Source organism: Hyposmocoma kahamanoa, unplaced genomic scaffold (genome assembly GCF_003589595.1).
Source record: "Hyposmocoma kahamanoa isolate Upper Pololo Valley unplaced genomic scaffold, ASM358959v1 91, whole genome shotgun sequence".
NCBI classification, from domain to species: Eukaryota; Metazoa; Arthropoda; class Insecta; order Lepidoptera; family Cosmopterigidae; genus Hyposmocoma; species Hyposmocoma kahamanoa.
Genome location: NW_020654684.1, coordinates 254,403 through 276,932, shown reverse-complemented (window position 1 = coordinate 276,932; position 22,530 = coordinate 254,403). Strand labels below are relative to the sequence as shown.

General features: G+C 37.7%; 1 protein-coding gene across 4 annotated transcripts in view; it reads left to right on the top strand.

Moving 5' to 3' along the window:
- Positions 1-3,370: 3,370 nt before the first annotated feature.
- Positions 3,371-22,530, top strand: part of LOC113236329 — a 30,293-nt gene continuing 11,133 nt past the window's right edge. Inside the window, exons 1-4 of one of the 4 annotated variants that reach the window (XR_003310939.1) lie at positions 3,371-3,596; positions 4,853-5,082; positions 6,399-6,558; positions 12,182-12,336. The gene's annotated coding sequence lies outside the window, so the exon portion shown is untranslated. Of the gene's footprint in view, positions 3,597-4,852; positions 5,083-6,398; positions 6,559-12,181; positions 12,337-22,530 lie in introns of those variants that run through there. The other 3 variants (XR_003310941.1, XR_003310940.1, XM_026472349.1) reach the window with 3 other exon arrangements.

The window sequence follows — 22,530 nt, the reverse complement described above, 5'->3', positions numbered from 1 at the left end:
CCGGAATCTTATTGTAAAAACGTATACAGTTCCCCATAAAAGAGTTGTTAACTTTATCAAAGACATTCATTATGTTACAATACTGAAATAGTTGGTCATAATTATCTTTAAATTTATATCTAATTCTAGGAGGTACAATGGTCTTAAGCAATCTTATATATAGCTTTCACTATAAATATTTTGTAGGAATGTTTTGTATGTACGACCATAGCTCGAAATACCATAATTAATTATAGAGTCAGCCAGTGCCAAATATAACATTCTCAATTGTATGGTAGTTTTTGTTTGAGTATACATAACTTGGAAAGTACCGCCCTAAGCTTAGTACATACACGTTCAACATGTGGGCCCCAGTTAAACTTATCCGAGATACATATTAAGTCATTATGTTCATCATTTAAACTGACAGTGTTACATCTTTTTTGATGATAATTTTTAAACAACTCAACATTGGGCCCTGTATACCATTCTTACATAACAGAACGTTGTGGCATGGCGGTGCGTTAAAACAGTGCGCCACCGCAAGCAACTTAGTACGTTGAAATCTTAGCGCACACCCATGTGGCATCGCTCTTAGCGAGAATATCTTAAATGAAATAATCTACATCTTTTACAAAGACTTAGATGTTAAATCGTGCAAATTCGCAGTTAATTATCCCACTCTCCCTCCGCATAAAGTTAATAAAATAAATAACAGAAGCGCAACTACAGTCACAAACCACCCCAAACAAAGTGGGCGCGCTAAGCTTCCTATCGAGCGTAACTCCTAAATATTTGACCGTGTTCATCCAAGGGATTAGGCGGCCAAAGAGCGAGATCGCGGTGAGGTTTTGTACCCTACGACAGGATAAGTTATTTCGCGTGAAGAATACCGCCGCGCTTTTTTTGGGATTAACTTCGATTCTCCATCTGCGAAACCACACGCCTAGGCGTGTGGTAGCAGATTGGAGAGCTGCGGAAATTAATTTGGAGTCGTCGGCAAAGAGGGCGAAATTTTGGCTATAATGTTATATACAAAGTCTTTGGTCTACGCGGCGATCACGTGGTTGTATTGTTCAGAGGAATTTAAATGTTGTTCCCTAGTAAGTAGAATTCAGATTCGCAATTAATGTTGGGGGACGCGGGGCAGTTTTTTAACTTTAATTTTGGGCTTCTAAATGAGATTATAATGAATATTTTTTCACCTAATTGATGATATAACTAATAAACAATACTAATTTAATATTTTCTTTCATAAATAACATTGAATAATTGAAAAATTTTGATTTTATAAAAAAATGGGAATTGTCCAATTCTGCCCCACCTGTGGGGTACTTTGATACATCGCTTGGGGCACTAAGAATGTGTGAATCAATGTAGTGTGCCATTCCTGGTTGCCACGTAGGTATTATCGGCACTAGGTGATCAACTGTTCATAAAGTATGATGCTATAGGTGCCTCCGCACTGATCTATCCCGACTTCTTTCTAGGGCACCATTTTAAAAGTATTCTTTGTAATGTAGTCTTGGAAGAAGAAATATAGGAGGAAGAGCTGACTATAGCGCAAAATGTCACTAGTTCACCTCTTTACAATGACTTGTTGAAACAGTTTTATATTTTTCGTACAAAATAACTAATTCCTAGCACTTTGATACGTACCAAACGGCCCCACTCACTAGTGTATAAAAGTACCCCACCGGCGAATTTAGAAAATAATATTTATTAAAAAAAAAAATTATAATATTCTCTCAGTCACATCCAATTCTAGTTATTGACAACACTAGTTTACCCTGTAATAAGACATAAAGCCCTGTAAAGTGAACAAAACTGCAGTGGCCCTCGTATTTTTGTCGCTTATTTTTTTAGCTAACGGCTGTGAAAACACTGTGACCTGTCGAACGGAAACAGCTAACTGATGAGCTGCATCATCGCATGTCTATTATTCATTCGTACAAAGGCACGTTTTAGTATTATCACAACTAATATTATGTTTGAAGGTGTGGAGATAATGCAGGTGTATGAATGTGTCCCCTGTGTCAAACTGCTCCGGTTCCCCTACATACGTGAAAGCGTGATAACTGGGCGTTGGCCGCGCGGCGGCCACGCGAAAACTTTCGCGTCGTGTAACTGGGCGCTAAGGATGTTCACAAAAGGTCTTAGAGGACGGAAAAAAAATAAAGGAAACCTTGCCAACTTTATGGCTCAGGGTGACAGGCGCAGTGGCAGTGCCCTTGGAGGATGGAATAAAGCAGTGCCCCACAGTTGAGTGGCACTGCAAGAGCTAGTAATGTGTCGCCCACTACATGTTCGCCCCGTCACTTGATATAAAAAAATATCTCTTTCCCACCATCCATAAAATATAGTTGGCGATTGTTACACAGGTAGCCGTGTCGTTTTAATCAACAGTTGGATTTGGTCATCAAATGCGTTGCAATCATTGACTTACAAATAAATGGACGACGGGTCTAATACAAAAACCACGAAAAAAATGTCCCAAGTCAACCTATTCGAAATTTAAATTGTAATGTCATCGCAGTATCGCGCTGTCAGTCGAACAAATGAAGACTAAAGAGGAGTTTGGCGCTCTGTATACGATTTTAGCGCCTTACAAGTGCAGACACTTTTTAGCGCGGACCCGACGTCCATATAATTGTAAGTCAATGGTTGGAATCAAAGATTTTATACGAATACAGTGTATACAGGATCATTAGTTACAATTGTTGTTTAGGTATATTAATTCATTATGTGCGTTATATTTATTAAATAGGTAATAAAAAATCAAAGGTTCACTTTCTTTGGTGCCAATCATTGACTTACAAATAAATGGACGATGGGTCTAATACAAAAACCACGAAAAAAATGTCCCAAGTCAACCTATTTAAACGTAGTGACATGTAATGGAATATGAAAAAGCTAAAACGTTGAATTTAAATTGTAATGTCATCGCAGTACTGTCTAATTTTGCTTGCTTCGCTGTCAGAAGAAACAAACGAAGACTAAAGCGTGAATGACGCTCTGTATACGATTTTAACTCCCTATAAGTTCGGACACTTTTTAGCGCGGACCCGACGTCCATATAAGTAATTGTAAGTCAATGGTGCCAATGGCATTACTATAGTCACAGAAATGTAAATAAATTTAAAGTCCATTTAAGTTTCTGTGACGACTGTTCCTTTATTTTTTCCATCTTCTAGGGATTGCTGTAAATCAAGAAGCTTATTTAAATTTTCTTTGAAGTTTGTTTAACGCCGGTGACAGTCTGCTTTTTACCTTTTTTTTTTTCATTCTAGCTTTTTTCTACACTGATTGACAATGTTCTTTCAAATGGCAATAATTTGTCATTTATCGATATTAGTCTTATGGTAAAAAAAGGAAATTAAGTTAATTCCTTGCATAACAATAGAAAATTCACAAAACAATGGCTGCTAAACAAATTTACATTTAGAGGACAAAATTATTTTACCTTTACCTGTAAATTTAGACATATTCACGATGTTGTAATAGTAGGTACTAGACCTATCTACAAAAGGCTGCCTTCTAGAATATAAAACAGTGGAGAATTTGAATCACTTTGGACTACAGTATTCTATATGAAATCAAATATCTTTATTTCGTAGGTAAGCAAGTTACACTTTATATCGTAACGTTAGATTAAAACTACTCCTATAAGAATAATTCCGTACTTGAGAAACATTACACTGTAACCGCCACTTTTGTAATTTTACAGGAGAAGCGATTTTGTGTCAAAATGCAGCATGTATATAACATTTAGGGTGACATAAAAATAAAACTGATAAATTTTTTATAACAGTATGTTCTAATATTCAAAGTTCGAGATCAAGGTTTTTCACATAATGAGATCAATTTCTTACTTTTAGCGATATTTATAACAATAAAACAAAAAAACTAGTTCACATACCGTGTTCTGCTTTTAAACAAAATCAAATAGAAAAAAAATATCTTAATGGAATGTGACACCTACCTAGCTGTGCAGACAGCCCCCATATCTTTCTACATACATAAGTTTTGTTTATAGTGACTCTCCATATCAACCTCTTGGTTATAAGGGGAGGGTACTATAACATGTGCGAACAAGCTTGCACAGGGACCTTCTCAGACAGGTCTTGGCATCAGATCAGCCCGTTTGCCGGACTTCATCCGGCCTTGGGTGAATTGCCCCGGGTACACGCACAGCACTCTCTGGAAATAATATATAATAGTCCCAGATAGGTACCGAAGCTGTAGGCACGCTAAACTGCGCAACTAACGGTTGTCACCGTTAAGCCGTCGACTCTAAGGGTCGTATTCTAGAACTCTACTCAATGCTCTAGTCAGGATTGCACTAGAAACACAAGCACTGGAAATACGACCCTAATGGCAGGGACTTGAGTATGATTTCGAGTGCTTTAAACCATACTCAAAACCTGACTTGAGCATTGAGTAGAGTTCTAGAATACGACACTAAGTCACCTACCAAATCTCCTCTTTGGTGGCGGAGCTGTAGGCACGCTCATTTCTCGATGCCGAACACTCGACGCGTCTCTACAGTTCCCATAAATCTACGCATCTGGAGGGATCGGAGGATGTCTAGCTTATCCTTTACTGGCTCTCCGGGCTAGTGCCGAAGATGCTGGTCGTAGTGTCTTGAGACAATGTACGGACATAGCTTCCGACTTAATAAAACAAGGTTTCCGAAGCTCAATAAAACGAGGTTTGGTTAGTTAACGTGCGCGTGCGGTTCGTCCGCTCACACCAATTATGTCACTTCGTAACGTATAATGGCGGGAGCGGGCGGCTCGTAGCTTACTTTTATTTACTTTACACCACACAATCTAAATAATATAAATACCTTTTGTTTATTTTTTCTTTATAGAATCGCGCCAAACGTAAATAAAGCTATTACAATGATCGGTTCTTGGACTTTTAAGATCTGCTGGCCAATCTTAAAGCCGTCTTCTGACGAGCAATGTGATGAATCTTTTACATCTCGCTGGGCTGCGTACTTCACATTTGGTCATTAAATATACATTAGTAAAGGGAATCCTGATGATAACATCGGTTTTAACAATATTTGGGGTGAAAAACTAGAGGAAGAATCACTTGGTAAGTAAAGTATTTAGTGTGTTCTCAGATGCACTACATAATTCAAAGCGACGACGCGGCGCCCAGACAAACGCAGGAGAGCGTATTATAGTTACACGTTCAGTAGTTTGCACCTGTTTCTGAGGGTCTACTCCCGTCAAATAAGTAATATTCGACCAAATTAAACTTTTTGACACTGTCTTTTGATTTCTTTTTGTTTATAATGTCAAGTGACGGGACGAATATGTCATGCGCCTGATGGTAAGCTACACGCCTGTCCGTAACAGTTGCAGTGCCACTCAGAGCTTTAAATCGCAAAGATCTGAGGGGCACTGCCACGGCGCCTATCACCTTGAGACATAAGTTGACAAGTCCCATGTGCCTGTAATTTCATCATAACCCTTACCATTCAAAATCGAAACGCAGTAATGATCACATGTACTGCCACCTTACATACATAGGTAAGGTGGCAGTACTTCCCTGGACGAACTGTTTCACAAGGAGCTCTACTGCTTTTAAGCACTGTAAAAACTGTTTACAAGACTAGAACCGTCCAAAACGGTTATCTACTTGAGAAAAAGATAACAATCACTCTTAACAGTGCCTATAGATAATTTCCCCAGACTCGCTAAGACTCAACTCACACTGACGCAGAGTCGAAGCGTCGCGATTCGTCATGTTTTTCGCCTATAGCATATTCAGCGCGTTAATGCGAGCGTGTTGTAGTTGAAAAACAGAACGCGACGTGACGCTTCGACTCTGCGCCAGTGTGAGTTGAGCCTTAGAATATAGTAGTATAGAATATCATTTATTACAACCATAGTGATGTGTAAGTAATGCGAGTAATATTGCAACTGTAATTTCACGCAACGGTGTAATGTGATATTACACATCACTCCTTAGAATAATAACGCATAGAAACCTAGTCCGCACACGCTAAGTGAGGCAAATTGAAGCGCGCCCAATGGGCCTACACGAGCGGGCGGGCCTTCAGTGCTCAAGGTCAACTTGCACCGCGAACAGCTCAAGAATTTTAGCTAAAAATGACGAAATATGCGTTAAATGAGTGTAACAATACGTCAGACAAACATAAAATAGATACTAACATCACATTCCACAAGGAAGTAACGCGTTTAAACTTGTATTTTTATATAAATATTCACTAAAACCGAAAATTAACCTACTACTAAAACTAGCCTACATGAATCTGATTTTTGCCTCACTTGTGACAGTTCGTTTGATATGAAACTATCATTCTATGCGTTATCATTCTAAGCATCACTCATCATAACATCATCGGACACAATACTAGTTTTATTGTTTTTTTTTTATTTCAGTTCAATAAAAAGGTTCATACGTTCTGTGAATAGATGGTTAATAGTGAATTGTCAATACTACTATGTTTGTGCCGTTTAAAAATTGTAATAGTTACTTTACACTTCGTATTAATTATCTGCTCTAGTTTACGCGTATTGATCGCAGCTACGTTCGGAACAGGTAATGTATGATTGATGGTAATAGTACTACTAAGTTGCAAAACACGCACCAAGTTAAGATTACCGCATATATCGATCGATCACAAATATACCGCACCAAGTAAAAGCCGCAATGTATTACAAATCATGAGGCATACACTGGGTTGCATATTTGTTTCCTCGAAATTCATAGAGAAACCAAAATAATTGTTTTTAAAAATAAATTATGCATCTTTTGATTACAAAATCACTTGCCCGTGGAAGGAAACGTCCCTGTTTAACAGTTTACCCACAGTTATGGTGCTTTTGCAGTTTATAATGGCATAATTATGCATTTTTCGCGTTTTCGACTGGTGTTTGTCTACGATAACGGTCGAGCGCTTTCTGAAGTGTAGCAGCGGCAAGTCAGTGAATTCCGCTTACTTTGGGAACGAAGTACGTACACTTACGGCGTCTATCTAGATATATGTCTGTGGTAATATCACACTGTAATGCATTGTGATAGTAGCATCCACAGACATATAGTGGTAACAACTAAGCAATGCACAGAGTGATGGGATAATGGTTATAACGCATCTCATTTTTGGTCTGTGTGATGTGAGTGAGGGCGATATCACACTGTAACATTACTTTTACAGGAATCTAATTGATACTTATTACATTACTTTTCGCGACACTTCTTGCGCGTGTGTATAAACTCATCTAGAGTTATAGAGTTGAATCGATCTGCATGAAAATCGAATGGTTATGTGCATCCCTAATTTAGATATACATAGGTGTAGATGGGCAACTTGGGATATTTTATAAGTTTTAACACTATTCAATAATTATATATTAACTTTTGACTTTTTTTATAAAAAATAAGTGCGCATTTGACCTCCATCTCACCTGATGGCAAGTGATGATGAGGTCGACGATGTAGCATGCTCACCTAAATAATGCTCATTCACTTTCCCCATAAAAAGGTCCAAGTTATAGCATTTGACGAACAAGTCCGCAGATAGGGAATTCCACTCTCTAGCCGCTCGCCATATAAATGTGGAAGCGAACCGCTTCGTGCGAATCCTGAGAATCCACAATATAGGGATGGAATCCAGCCCACGTCTAGTCCGCCGATGATGGAAAGGGGAAGGCGGAATCAAATTATGCAATTCCATATCACGCTCTCCGTGATATAGCGATCCTGTACAATACCGATAAGCTGGCAACTTTACGGCGGTGTTCAAGGCTCTGAACTTTCGTTTCTACTGATTTCGAGTCACCTATAAGCCTCTTGACACGCTTGTTTATTAAATCCAAGGTGTCCAGTTGGTATTTAGCAGAGCCAACCCATAAGTGGCAGCAGTACTCTATACACGACCGGACTTGTGCTTGGTACAGCTGAAGCAACTGTCTCGGTATGTCCCTATCTACCAACCTGAGAGATAGGGTTTTCCGGAGAGACTACGGGCTCGATGGCAAGATCAGGGTACTTGGCCCGGACGCGCCAAGCCCTCCGCCAGTGATACGCCTTTGCGGTAGAGGATAAGCTAGATATCCTCCGGTCCTCCAGCCGCTTAGGTTATTGGGAACTGAAAAGACCTCGTTTTTCGGCGTCGTGAAGTGAGCGTGTCTTAGAGCTCCGCCACCAACAAGGAGATTTGGTAGTGGACTCAGAGTCGATGGCTTAGCGGTGGCAACCGCTAGTTATGCAATGCGCAACGGGAAGTGAGCGTGCCTACTGCTCCGGTATATATCTGGAAAATAGGGAGGGTACTATACGTGCGCCCGGGGCGGCTCACACGAGGCACTAGCCTCTCGAAGAACCGGATGAAGTGACAGAGGTCTGTGACAACCCTGTACACTGGCTGATCTGGGGTCAGAACCTGAACTTATAAGGTTCCAGTGCGCACACAGGTTATAGTGCCCTTCTCGTATGGGTATGTAGGGAGGGTCACTATAATCAAAACTACTACTACTACTACTACTACAGTAACGCCTCACCTTGGAAAGGATGCCAAGCTTCCTGGCTGCGTTTTTGGCCATGGATTCAATGTATCTGCCGAAGTTCAGATTGGACAACAGGTCCATTCCAAGTAGCTGATGAAGATGGTCGGCTGTCGGTATGGATACATTACGAATAGTCGGAGTCAGGTGAAAGGGACTCCGTTTTGTGGAGAATAGATACGCCTTTTTTTTTTGACGAGGGGAAATCTTTATGGATACCCCTGAGTCTCCCTGGGCTTTGTGTTTTGGGTTATGTGGGGACTCTCGCTCCAGACTGGAAGGCCTACCCCACTAAAAGCCCCCCGGGTTTCCCTCTCGCCGGTTGAGTCGGCGCCGTGGGATCAGTGAACATTCACCACGACGCCGCCCGGAGAATAGATACGCCTGCGTTTTGGTAGCATTCAATTTGACAAGATTAGAGACTGCCTTAAGTGTCAAATTCAAACTCTAACCATGGACTATCGACAAGACTGGATTTCTTCTCCACTGACTCTTGCATTGGTCAAGTACCTGTCCACAGCTGTGCTGTTGACTGTTGTGACTTGTTATACGAATGAAATGCACACACATATGATGGATTTATAACATCGGAGTATGTAACCAGAAATAGAGATGAAATGTCATTTAATTTGTGTCGAAACTATTCTGCCAAATCATTACTGTGGCAACTGCGCTCCGATTGGCCAGCCCGAATTCGAAACAATCGACGGGTGTCGTCAATTGTTTCACTTCAAATCGACCCGTTTAACTTTGCTATATTGGACGAAAGTTGAAATTTACATATTTAATGATTCCGTTTGTTTTGTAATTAGATGTTTTGCTGTTTTTTACACACCACCGAATGGAACAGCTTCCATTGTTAGAGATATTATCTTTGTTACAACAAATACAGAATATTTTTGGAATATACGGAGACGTACACACAAGTCGGTTATTGGCGCTGTGCTATTTCAGTTTTCTAATTTGTGATTTCAGTGCAAACGAGAGTTGATATTTATAATTGTAACTTTTTCATTGAAAAAAAACCGACCTCAAAAGTTCCCTTATCAGCTTTTTTCGATTTCCATGGGATTCCCTCATCATCATTTCCTTTTTCTTTTAAATGTAATAATATTAGTAATTTTTAATGTAATCGGTGATTTCGCCAATGTCGAGTTGAGGAACGCACGCATTTTAACTTAAAAATTGGCCGATTTATTGATTCAATTTCGACAGAATTCACTGAGAGAAAGAAAAGAAAGAAAGAAAGAAATGTAATTTAAGAGTACAATATTAATAATTAGTATTAAAAGTGTATTATTGCACTGAAAAGGACCCAACTCAGCTAATACTGCGGCAAGGCCACAGCGCTGGTTTTCAGTGGACCCTTTTCGAAAATGCCGATTAAAAGAAATAAAAATATATTAATAAAATAAAAACAAACGTGGACGCGAGTTAAATAAAAACTTAAACATGAAACAATATAATTAAATAGGAAACATAACACAAATTTCAGCTAATGCCCCAACAAAGATTCACTCTGCTTTTTCTTTTTAATTTTGTATTTTGAGGCGCATTACACAAATAAAATTGTTTCAGACGTGTTTTGTAGATTTAGAATGTGCTCTTTGAGTTGACATTTGAACGCATAAACGGATTGTGAAGAACGCATTGGTGGCGGAATGTTGTTCCAGATTTTCGCCGCGGAATAGAGGAGAATCTACAGCATATATCTTTCTAATTTGTGACTCCTCATTAGATTCTGACTTGTTGGTGACAATGGGACTATTATGGACTCCTTTGTACATTTTATTAAACGACTTCAAAAAAAGGAGTTTATACGTTCGGCTGTATGTAAGTTTTATGTATGTTTTAGATATATCTCCGTCAATTGTGGATCGATTTTGAAAATTTTTTTTTTGTTTGAAAGGGTGCACTCTCGCGGTGGTCCTATTGTCACCAAGTCAAAATCTGATTAGGGGATCTCATGAAAATCGAAGGAAACCCTCAAATTTTATAGGCATGTTCGTGTCTTCAATATTTCTCCATCAATTGTGCACCGATTTTGAAAATTCTTCTTTTGTTTGAAAGAGTATACTCTCGAGGTGGTCCCTGATACTGTCCCGGGTTCGTTTTGGCTATCACAAATTACTAACTCCGCAACAAAATTCGACTTTTCACTTGACACAATACATGTAATCAACAAATGACCGTCGCCATGACAACCAGAAAACAAAATATAAAACGTATAATATAATCCGTAACAATCCCATTGTCACCAAGAAGTCAGAATGTGATGAGTAAATCCCATCGAAATCGAAAAAAGCCGAAAAGCAAACTTTTTAGGCCGGTTTTTTGTTCCCATGAAAAAGTTATACTTTTTTTGACGGTGATTTGTTGATTACATGCATTGTTTCAAGTGAAAAGTCGACTTTTATTTGCGAAATATATTTTTTTAATTTGTGATAGCCGAAACGAACCTGGAACTGCATGCTCGGCATCAGGGACCACCTCGAAAGTATACCCTTTGAAACAAAAAAAGAATTTTCGAAATCGGTCTACAATTATTGGAGAAATCGGTATTGTACACTGACATGCCTATAAAATCTGAGGATTTTCCTCGATTTCCATGGATTCCCTCATCAGATTCTGACTTGGTAACAATAGGACCACCACGAGAGTGCACCCTTTCAAACAAAAAAGAATTTACGAAATCTGAAACATACCTACAAACGTACATACAGCCGAACGTATAACCTCCTCCTTTTTTTGAAGTCGGTTAAAAAGTGATATAAGGCCTATTTGCCTGATGAGTTACCAGGGATGGATGGCCCTTATTTCGTTTTCAATTCTGGTTATTTAGTCGATGGTTTATAAAATGCTAAGTGATGTCACCAAATGTCTTTCGGCGCATAGCTGCTTTATAGCACTCTTGTTCAAATTACCATAAATCTAACTTTAAACGCGTCATTACTTGGTGTCATTTTTAACCGACTTCAAAAAGGAGGAGGTTCTCAATTCGACTGTATGTTCTTTTTTTTGTATGTATGTTACGCGATAACTCCAGTATTTGTGAACCGATTTTCATGATTCTTTTTTTGTTGGAAAGGAGGTACTTCCATAGTGGTCCCATTTCATTTGAAGAATATCATCCACCTCGGAGGGTGGCTGTTCACGCATGAAGATTCATTTTCATAAATAGTGCCTAACTTTAATTTAGGAGCAATTACTTTAATGGTTGATTTTGCTATTTCTCCAATTCAAGGCGTTTTTCTCTCAATATACTTTGAGTAGTGTCGTAGTAAGAACCTATTTTTATTATCTCCAGTATCAAGTCCTGTGTAGTGGCGAACTAGGGGATATTTCAATAAAACTTAGCAAAAAGACGTAATTCCACGTACTTTTGAGGTCGGTATTTTTAGTACTCGGTACTGAGATTGTTTAAACACCGAACCAACGCTTCAGTTCTGGAACGTCGAAAGCGACGACTCGCGATACGCAACGTGAGTTCCACGCGAGATTGCGAATGTATGCGATCCTAGAAACATACCGCGCCGCTACGATTGTATGGAGTCGCGTTTCTTTTTATACTATGATAAGCATTCCTTTCAATTGTGACTTAAGTTTTTGAAATTGAATGCATGTAAATAAACATTATTGTAATTAAAAGTGATTTGCAGAAAACAACTAATACATAATATCTACAAATCAGTGTTTAGTACCCATAAACTATCTGAAAATGTGTGCCCCTACGGATTCCATGGATTTTTCAACTCTTGAAGATGATCAATGTATAGTAAAAGTATTCGGTCTTTGTTGTCCAAATCTGGCAGTGGTACGTAATTTTAAACCTTTATACAGTATTCGCTTTGTATGACACAGCGTGTCTTTGAAAGATAAGTCTAGAGAGATTAACATTCTTACACTAGCGTCGATATTGATGTTGAGAATAGTATTTTTTGTTAAATAGTGACAGATGTAACATTAATACGAGGAATAAAAATAAACTACCTGTTCTTGCCGTCACACGGTGGGTAAATGGCCTACCTGCCTGTCCAAAATTATTTTTTAAGTGTTTGAAACGTGATTTTCTGTTATTATGATTTATTTTATGTTTTGTAGTATTTTTTTTTATTGAGATTAAAAATAAAACTTTTAAATGAAAAAATTTAAAATAAAATGATGAAATTTATTTGAAAATTTGGTACAATAATAAAGTACATGAATTGACCGTTTGTTTAAAACGTGCTTGCTGAGAGCCATCGCAGCGTTTGCAAATCAACTCTAAAGTGTTATTTTCCACTTGATTTAAAGGACTCAAAATTTCTTCTCCCAGAAACGTCAACAATCGAGTAACAGTATGATCTAACAAATCTTAAAGATGTATTTCAGCACAAGTTTCCGTTATTTGATATATCTCTTTAGGTGGATAACAATTTTTTTTGTTGCTATTTGCAGGACACTGAAGCTCGGATAGTATTTTTTGTTTTTTGCTTTTAGCACCTCATACCGTCTGGAAAGATCTGCTTCAACAAACATCGTCGGAGCTTGTAAAGGACTTAATTGTGTTTCTTTGTTTTCTTTATACGTTGAATACGCTCTTTCGATTATTGTAGCTCGCTTTTGGGATTTCGTTATTAGTTAAAGTAAACTTGAAGCATCTCTTTTACCAGAAGTTTGTAATCATCTGAGTACAGTGAAACAACATATCTTTCTCGACAATACTTTGAACTTCCTCTGTTTTTCTTCTCTTGCTTCTGTCACTTCAATCAATAAATGGCTTTTCCGGCCGACCTGAGCAACGTTGTTGTTGCATTGCTCTTGTTCTAATCACTCATTTTCTAATCACGCATTGCTCTAATCACTCTTTGTTTTTATCTAGAAACTTTTGTTCTTTCCTATTCGTTTATTCCATTGGTCTTTGAATTTTACTTTCAAGCTTGTAATACTTGGTTTCATTAGCTTAATTTCTCCAATGGAATAATTTCAAACATTAAAAGGTAATTTTCGAGCTAATCCAGTTTGGACTGAAAACGGGGTAGGTAAGTATTGTTGTTGCATTTTATCAAACAATGCTTTTCGAGTGATTACTCGCATGTTTGAACTCTCTCCTGGTCCTAAAATATTATAAAAGTTTGTTTAAGATCAGATAAAAATAAAAATTTACATTTTTTGTCAATTCGTTCAAATGCCTTTATTTTTCAAAAGCGCAGGAATTTTGTAAATAATCTTTTTGTTGAATACCTGTTGCTTATATTAAAAAAAGAAATATGGCGGGATATAACGTATACCTACGTACCGGAACGGAACGTATTTTTCATGGTCAAAAACATTATATGAAATTATATTGAAACTATATTATAAATATTAAAAAAAATATGCAATATCACCTTGCCTATTGGGAACCATAATCATCTTTGCTTATGTAGAAGCCATCAATGAATGTACACTTCAGGAAAATAGCGTTTTCAAAAGCTGTCGAGATCAAATTCGTACACTAAAACAGACGATCAAGTTCAGACTGCGATCCTTCCTCAGGGTGGCATGAACGGGGTGATGGACGAGTCATCTATGGTTCGAAATTTATTCAACTTGCTCAGGTAGTCATTGTTTTTTACCTACATTTAGTTTGGTAAAATGGACTTTTGGCCAGCCAGATCGGCCATTCACCCCTATGTGCGTCATCTTCACAAAGTCAGAAAATCTTTAAGGGGCTTAAGTATACGCTTTTATAATAAAAAGATTCCGGGTGATATCCATAATTAGCCATTTACAAGGTTTAAAACCATAGTGAAACAAAAACTTTATTCTAAAGCTTATTATACAACTTATGGGTAGGTACTTGGATGACGAAATTCCGTGTTAGTGACCCGTTTAGCTTTAGCAGGTATTCTTGATCTAAAATGTTTGAAATAAATATTGTATGACAAATGTATATTTACAAAGACCAACCCTTAGAGTCTCTTATATGACGATTTCAAGTATAATTTACTTATCTATGAATTGAAGATGATTTGACTTTGAATCCTATGATCTTTGGTGTAAGGTGTTTTTTTATCTAGTGTGCTGTGACTGACAAATAATTTATTGAGGTAAGATTATCTGGGCCGTGTTCTGCATAAATGAGTTAACCCACAGAAAATCGTAAAGTGAGTTTTTATGAATGCAGTCTTGTACCTTGGAACATATAAACTTTAATATTCTTATAATTATTAATACAAAGATCGAACACTCAGAAAAAACACTCAGCTCACTCACATATTCAATTGAATATCAATTCAATAAAAATTTAATTAATACAGTGAATAGCGACATCTCTCGCCAGGACTGGTAGCTGTAAAGGTACTAACTGGGTGATAAATCTGCAATAGATTTCTCATAGATGGCGCTACGACTAAAAAGTCGTTGAAAAACCAAGTACAAAGACACGACGGAAGCACATAGAAAAATTCGTGAGGTCCGTTGGTTCGTTCCGTGGCTTAGTAGGTATAGCGTCTAGCACGGTATGCAAGAAGACGTCGGTTCGAATCCGACCGGATCGAAGGAATTTTTTCTGAGTGTTTTTTCTGAGTGTTCGATCTTTGTATTAATAATTATAACAAACTAGTGGAGTAATTTCACAGAAAATAATTGAATATCAATATAAAAAAATTGGTTACACAAAACCTGGTTCGCAAAAGTGTGTTACATGTGGTTAAACCATGAATGCGAATTACAACACATATCTTTCAACAAGATTTGAAATGATTTCGTTTAAATGCGCATAAGTCATTTTACAGCTTTTTTGAAAAATGTAAATACTTTAAATTTCAAACTGGAAAATTATATAGATTCTAAAACTGAGGATTGGGCGATTAGAATAAATGAACTTTTACCGCTAAAATAAGAATTTGGCTAATGGCGCTTCTTCCGAGATATTTAATGCGAAACCTAAAGCTTGATTGGTTTTTTCAATCTGAAAGAATTTAAGGAATGAAGGCGATCGTGAGTAAGGGGATAATAATAATAATAATAATAACACACAAGCTCAACTCAGTGCCTCACTAGGGAAACCTTGTATCGCGGGTGCCATGGACATACACATGGACAACCACAAATTACACCCAAACTCACGAGAGAAATAAATGTAGGCCATACAAATATTTCTCCCGGCCCGGGAATCGAACCTGGGACCTCTGCGTGGCAGTCTGGCATGGTAACCGTTCGGCCACGGAGGCAGTTAGTTCAAAGGGAAAAGTTCAAGATGGTAGTTGAAAGGGATAAAAGTGGAAAAATTGGGACAAGATTGGTAGCGAGAGGGTACAAGAAATTTATGAATTTATGTAGCTGGCTAGGTAATATATTGATGATAATCCAAATAAATATATAGCTATTTGTGGTGACCTCAATTACAACTCATATAATTTTTTTCTAATGTTATAATCTTGTAAATCTTTTCTTGGTGCCTACTAGAATAACTTCTACTACAGCCTTTTGTTTAGACAACATTTATGCTGCCACCGTACCTAGTAATAAATCTATTAAAAATAAATTACCTTCTGATCACTGCGGTCAATTGGCCACTTTTAATATAACTGTTGATAAAATGCCAAAAAAGGATATCACATGTGTTCCAATAAATAATGGTCGACTTAAAGCTTATAGAAATAACGTAATGCTCAAACTACCTGACGTACGGTAACGATCCAAATAAATTGTATAAAACAGTTTTTAACATGGTGAAAACTGAACGTGATAATGTTTTTAAGTCCAAAATCATAACCATTAATAATTCATTGAAATTTAGTAACTGGGCGAGGCTGCATGATCTTTACGATGAAAGGACCTATAACACAAATAACAGTTTTAATGATTTTGTTAGGAAGTTTAAGCGTGTTCGTGTTGCAGCTAAAGCAATGTTTATTTATAAATAATAAAATTAAAAACAGCGCGAATGTAGTAAATACGACTTGGAATATTATAAACAGCGAAACTGGAAGGGTCAAACCTCGTAACTTATATTTTCAACTAAGATTTAATGACAAAATTGTAAAAACAGACGCAGAAGTTGCTAAAATGTTTGAAATTTTTTTACTGAGATTCCAATTTTGACCGCTGAATCCTTACTAAAAGAAAATAATGCAGTAAGTTTTACTATTTTAAGGTTCCGTCATGTACTTCCAAGCCTTTAACTCTATTGACATAAAAAACACTGCGGACCTTGATGGTATTTCAGTCAGAGTAATTAGTTCTATAGTTGATTGTATTGCGCCTTACTTAGCTCGTGTCTTTAATAAATGTGTTGATGATGGTGTGCTTGCTGACCTCATGAACCAAAGTAAAGTCATTCCACTTTTCAAATCTGGTAGTGTGTCAGACCCCACCAATTTCAGACCTATTTCAATAATACCAAATCTCGGTAAAATATTGGAAAAAATATTCTAAATCAGATGTGTGCACATTTTTAAATTAATAACTTAATGTCTCCTAAACAAATAGGTTCACTCGGGGTCGCTCTACAACCGACACTGGTGTTGAGTTGATGAAACATATATTTGATGCATGGCAAGATCATATGATGCTATTGGTGTATTCTGTGACCTTTCCAAGGTTTGTGATAGTGTGCATCATGATACTCTGGTCAGGCAATTTTGCCATTATGGTGTGGCGGGTCGTGACTTCGACCTTCTTAAATCGTATTTGAGTGGTAGGGTACAGAGAGTCGATGTCAACGGTACGAGATCATCAGGGTCTGCAATTAGCATGGGTGACCCTCAAGGTTCAATCCTAGGCCCATTTTTATTTTTAGTTCATATTGATGGCTTACCTAGCCTCATGGAGGGCATAAAACATGAAATAGAATTGTTTGCTGAAGATACTTCCTTATTATTTAATGTTAAAAGGTACCAATGTTCCTACGACGATGTGAACAGCTATATCTAAAGTAATCGATTGGTTTGCTGTTAATAACCTGCTCCTTAATGAGAAAAAGCAAATTGTGTGAAATTTACATTACCCCATGACCATTACAGAGACGGTTACAAATATTGTAGTCAGAAACGGAAAATTGAACCTTGTGGATGCAGTTGTATTTTTAGGTATAACGTTAGATGCTAAATTGCAATGGGGTCATACATATAAGTAAGTTATCAAAACGGCTCAGCTCTGCAGTGTAGGTACGCGATTAAAAAATTCGGAAACTTTCAGATGTCTAAACCGCTAGGTTAGTTTACTTCACTTTCACAGTCTAATGACATACGGCATTTTGCTTTGGGGTAATGCCGCCGATCAATAGAATCTTTGTCCTGCAGAACGTGCGATTAGGGCAATTTACAACCAGGGCCCCACAGTATCTTTGAGAGATAAGCTTAAGGAAATTAACATTCTTACACTAGCGTCACAGTACATTTATGAAAATGTAATTTATGTTAAGAGGAATGGTAATTTCTTTATAAAAGATAGTGACAGACATAACATTAATATGAGGAATAAAAATAAACTAGCTGTTCTTGATAGTCGTCTTCACAAAGTCACAAATTCATTTAAAGGGCGATGTATACGCTTCTATAACAAGATTCCGGTTGATATACAAAATTTGCCATTCACGAGGTTTAAAACTATAATGAAACAAAAACTTTATACTAAAGGTTATTATAATACAACTTCTGCGTATTTGGATGACAAAAATCCGTAGTAATAACCCACAGACCACATAAATACCCTATTAACTCATGAATACCCGTTTAGCTCATGGAGGTAGTCTCGATCTATGATGCTTGAAAACAAAAAAATATATTGTAAATGTTGAATGTGTACAAATGTTATTTACAAAGAGCAACTCCTAGAGTTTCTTGCTCATTCTTCTCGGAGGACTCTGCCTTACGAATGAGCAGTAGAGTTTAACCAATGTGTCGATTTCAAGTGTAATAGTGCTTACCTATGAATAAAGGTTATTTTGATTTTGATAAGAGATGGTTAGTGTGAAGATGATATTGAACGGAAAGTAATGGTCGAAATCAGGTGAATGGAGCTCCAACCCTGATATACGGTAGCGAGTATTGCGTGTGACATAAGAACCAGGAAACTAGGGTAACATATATTTAGATAGAAGCATGAAACTGGGGTAGGGCTGTTGGTATCTCATACCACTATTGGTATAAATGCTATCATTTACCCAAGCTCTCAAGTTTTGAGTAGTATGTGCTCTGTTAGTGTGCCTTCAAATTCGACGCTTATAGAAGCGCCACATGAGCGCCACTGTAGAGCTGCAGTCGCGCCACTACTAAATTTTCATACAATATTTAGCTGCTGCAGCAGCGCCACGGTGTGACATGCGCGCGCCATTTTTTAGTCTGTATATTGTATGAAAATGAATAATAAAGCGAATTTCGCGCTACAGACGCGCCACAGCAGAGCTTCTTCGTCTAATTTGAAGGCACCCTTAGTCTTAATGACAGAATGACGAACAGAGAAATAAGAGAGCGTCGTGTAGTGAAAGATTATGTGGTCATGAAGAAACGGTGGATGTTAGTAGATTTAAACGTGGGAAGAGGTAGACCTCGATGCACATGTCGCACCCCTCATGGAAGAATGGCATAAGTTTAGTAACATCAAACATGTCTATTGCTCCATTAGATACAAATATAACTCACATCCTCTCCAATTCTCGTAACTCTATCTACATGTAGATAGAGAAATTAATCTAAAAAAGTATTAACTCACATCCTCTCCGATTCTTGTAACTCTGTCGACAATTGTAGATAGAGATGCAAGAATTGGAGAGTATGTGGGTTATATTTTTCTGTATCTAATGGAGCAATAAACGTTTTTGACTTAATTCCACTTATGCCATTCTTCCGTGAGGGGTGCGATGTCTCGATCAAATCGCGGATGTGTTCAAAAAAGTTCAGGTTAAAAGTACAAAGAAAAATAAGGCACGTATGAAAAAACTGATGCGATTGAAGGAGGTGACAGTGGTTTTGCCAGGAGCGTAGCTAGTGGAGATTTATGAGTTCTGCCTAACCCAACGAGAAACAGGCGTGATTGAAAGTATGTAGGGATGTATAAATCGTATATAGTATTTACTATAAAGATGAACAATAATAATAACGCGCACACACTCATAGCCCCGCACTAGGGAAACCCTGCGTCGCGGGTGCCATGGACACACACATAGACAACGACAAATGACTTCCAAACTCACGAGAGAAATAAATGTAGGCCATACAAATATTTCTCCCGTCCCGGGAATCGAACCCAGGACCTCTGCGTGGCAGTGGTAACCGTTCGGCCACGGAGCCAGTTATAAGTTTATAATGATTATGTTTGGTAAAAGTTAAAAAAATAGCGAAACGAGATATAAGAATGGCATAGACTGTAATGCTTGCTATCGTGGTGAAAGGACTTACAAGTCGGCGTAAGGCGTACCTACCCGCCGATTGTTGCCCAGGATGCGTCAAATGTACTAATAGTACGAGTGTGGAATGATACGTCACACGGAGAGGCTCCTTTCGTGCACACCCGATTGTGTACGTGCACAATCGTTTAATAAAAGTCTTAGAGTCTGAACTCGGTATCTGTTTATTTGGATTATTAAGATTTACTTGTTAAATAACAAGAGATGATTATTGAAAAACACATTGACTGACAAGAATAAAACTGCTGTTACTTGGTTTAACACATAATCACTATGAAAATATGATTTCTTAGTGTTTGCAAGGATTAAGTTACACTTTATAATTACTTTTCCGTATTTTGCAAAAATGTGTTAACACCCAAGGGTAGTGGTGGTTATTGCTTTATGTGTCAAGACATATAAAGTAATAATTTTGTTGATGTATCGAATTTTGCATAAACCATTTTTATTTAATTACTAATCGTAAGTTTGATAACTTAAAAAAGTAATAAACTGATCATAATGCTGATTTCATTACAAATCTTTTAACATAAAATTGTCCTCTAAGCTTCATTATTTAAATGAGTAATGACAAAAATCCTTAATGCTCAATATCTCGTCTGTCACTGTCATTTTGTGGGTTAACTCATTTATGTAGAACAGGGCCCGTCTAGCCACCAAGGTATTATTCCTCTACATGATTCTATTGCAGAGCAGCATTACTGTGTTCCTGATAAAAGCGCAGCCAGCCTAATGAGGCATAGGAAATCTAACGTAATATACACATAAAATACGCACATAATATACAAAGTAGTCAATGTGTTTGAGATAGTAGGGATCCTTCGAAAACCTCGTCCCTCTCCCATTCCTTTCTTCTTTTCAAATGTTGAGGTTCCTATCAAATGAACCGTTTGACTGATTGCTAGAATTCAGTATTATATCACAATAACTTAAAACACTAATTTACCGATAAGTTTGTTAACAAAGCATAGGTTCATTAATTTCTTGCAGATAATAACACCAAGAGGATTTAAGCATTTAGTATCAGTACCGAAACGAATAAATGATCGAATCACAATAGAAAAAGGAAACTACGTTCTAGTACAATCATCAGCAGAAGGAGAAAAATACGCTGCTGAAATAATTCGAGTAATAGACCATGATTACCAAATGTTTTATAGAGTGCGTAATGTATGGCCGAAAGAATATGACATTAAAGGCTATGTCGAACGTTTAGCGGAGAAAATACGTAAAGCTGAGCTGACTGCAGAGCGCGACAAACCGTTAAGAAAACAGGAGGAGGCAGAAGGTGCACTTAAGGCACTAGAAGAGGAACTCCGGCTCCTGGAAGAACAAGATATGTTACACACGCAAGCTCAACTCGATGAAAAGTTAAGAAGAATGAAATTGAAAAAAGAACGTGCACAGGAAAAAGAAGCGAAGATTGCGGAAGAGCGACAAAAAAACAAGTTAAGAAAAGAAGAAAATAGAAAAGAACCAAGAGGTGATAAAAATGAAAAAGGACAACATCATAAAAAAGAACATGAACTAAAAAATAAAGTAGATGTTAGTAATGACACATCGCCAGATAGTAAATCTACTACGAAGTCTGAGGTAGAGCAAGATAAAAAATTAGGAAAACGAAAAGGCAAAAAAGCAATAAGCGGTGATGAAGTCGGCCAGGACACATCGCCAGATAGTAAATCCACTACGAAGTCTGAGATAGAGCAAGATAAAAAATTAGGAAAACGAAAAGGCAAAAAAGCAATAAGCGGTGATAAAGTCGGCCAGGACATACTGTCAGAAAGTGAGCCCACCGCGGCGCCTGCCGCAGAGCAAGATGAACAGGTAAGAAAAGAAGACCGTGAACAGGAACATGAAAAAGAACTAAGCAGTGATGAAGTTATCAAGGATACCCCGTCAGATAGTAAATCCACTACGAAGTCTGCGGCAGATCAAGATAAAAACTTAGGAAAAGAAAAAGATATAAAAGAACCAGGCCGTGATAAAGTCAACGAGGACATACTAACAGAAAGTGAGCCCACCGCGGCAACTGCTGCAGAGCAAGATGAACAGGTAGGAAAAGACGACGGTGAACAGGTACGTGAAAAAGAACTAAGCAGTGATGAAGTTATCAAGGATACCCCGTCAGATAGTGAATCCAGTACGAAGTCTGCGGCAGAGCAAGATAAACAATTAGGAAAAGACGACCGTGAACAGGAAAATGAAAAAGAACTAAGCAGTGATAAAGTTATCGAGGATACCCCGCCAGATAGTGAACCCACTACGAAGTCTGCGGCAGAGCAATATAAAGAGTTAGGAGAACAAAAAATTGAAAAAGATGTTAGCAATGCCACATTGCCAGTTACTGAACCCACTACGACATCTGCGGTAGAGCAAGATAAAAAGTTAGGAAAAGAAGACGGTGAACAGGAAAATGAAAAAGAACTAAGTAGTGATAAAGTTATCGAGGATACCCCGTCAGATAGTGAACCCACTACCAAGTCAGCGGTAGAGCAAGATAAAGAGTTAGGAAAACAAGATGGTGAGCAAGAAAAAGAACTAACCAGTGAGAAAGTTATCGAGTATACCCCGCCAGATAGTGAATCCACTACGAAGTCTGCGGCAGAGCAATATAAAGAGTTAGGAAAACAA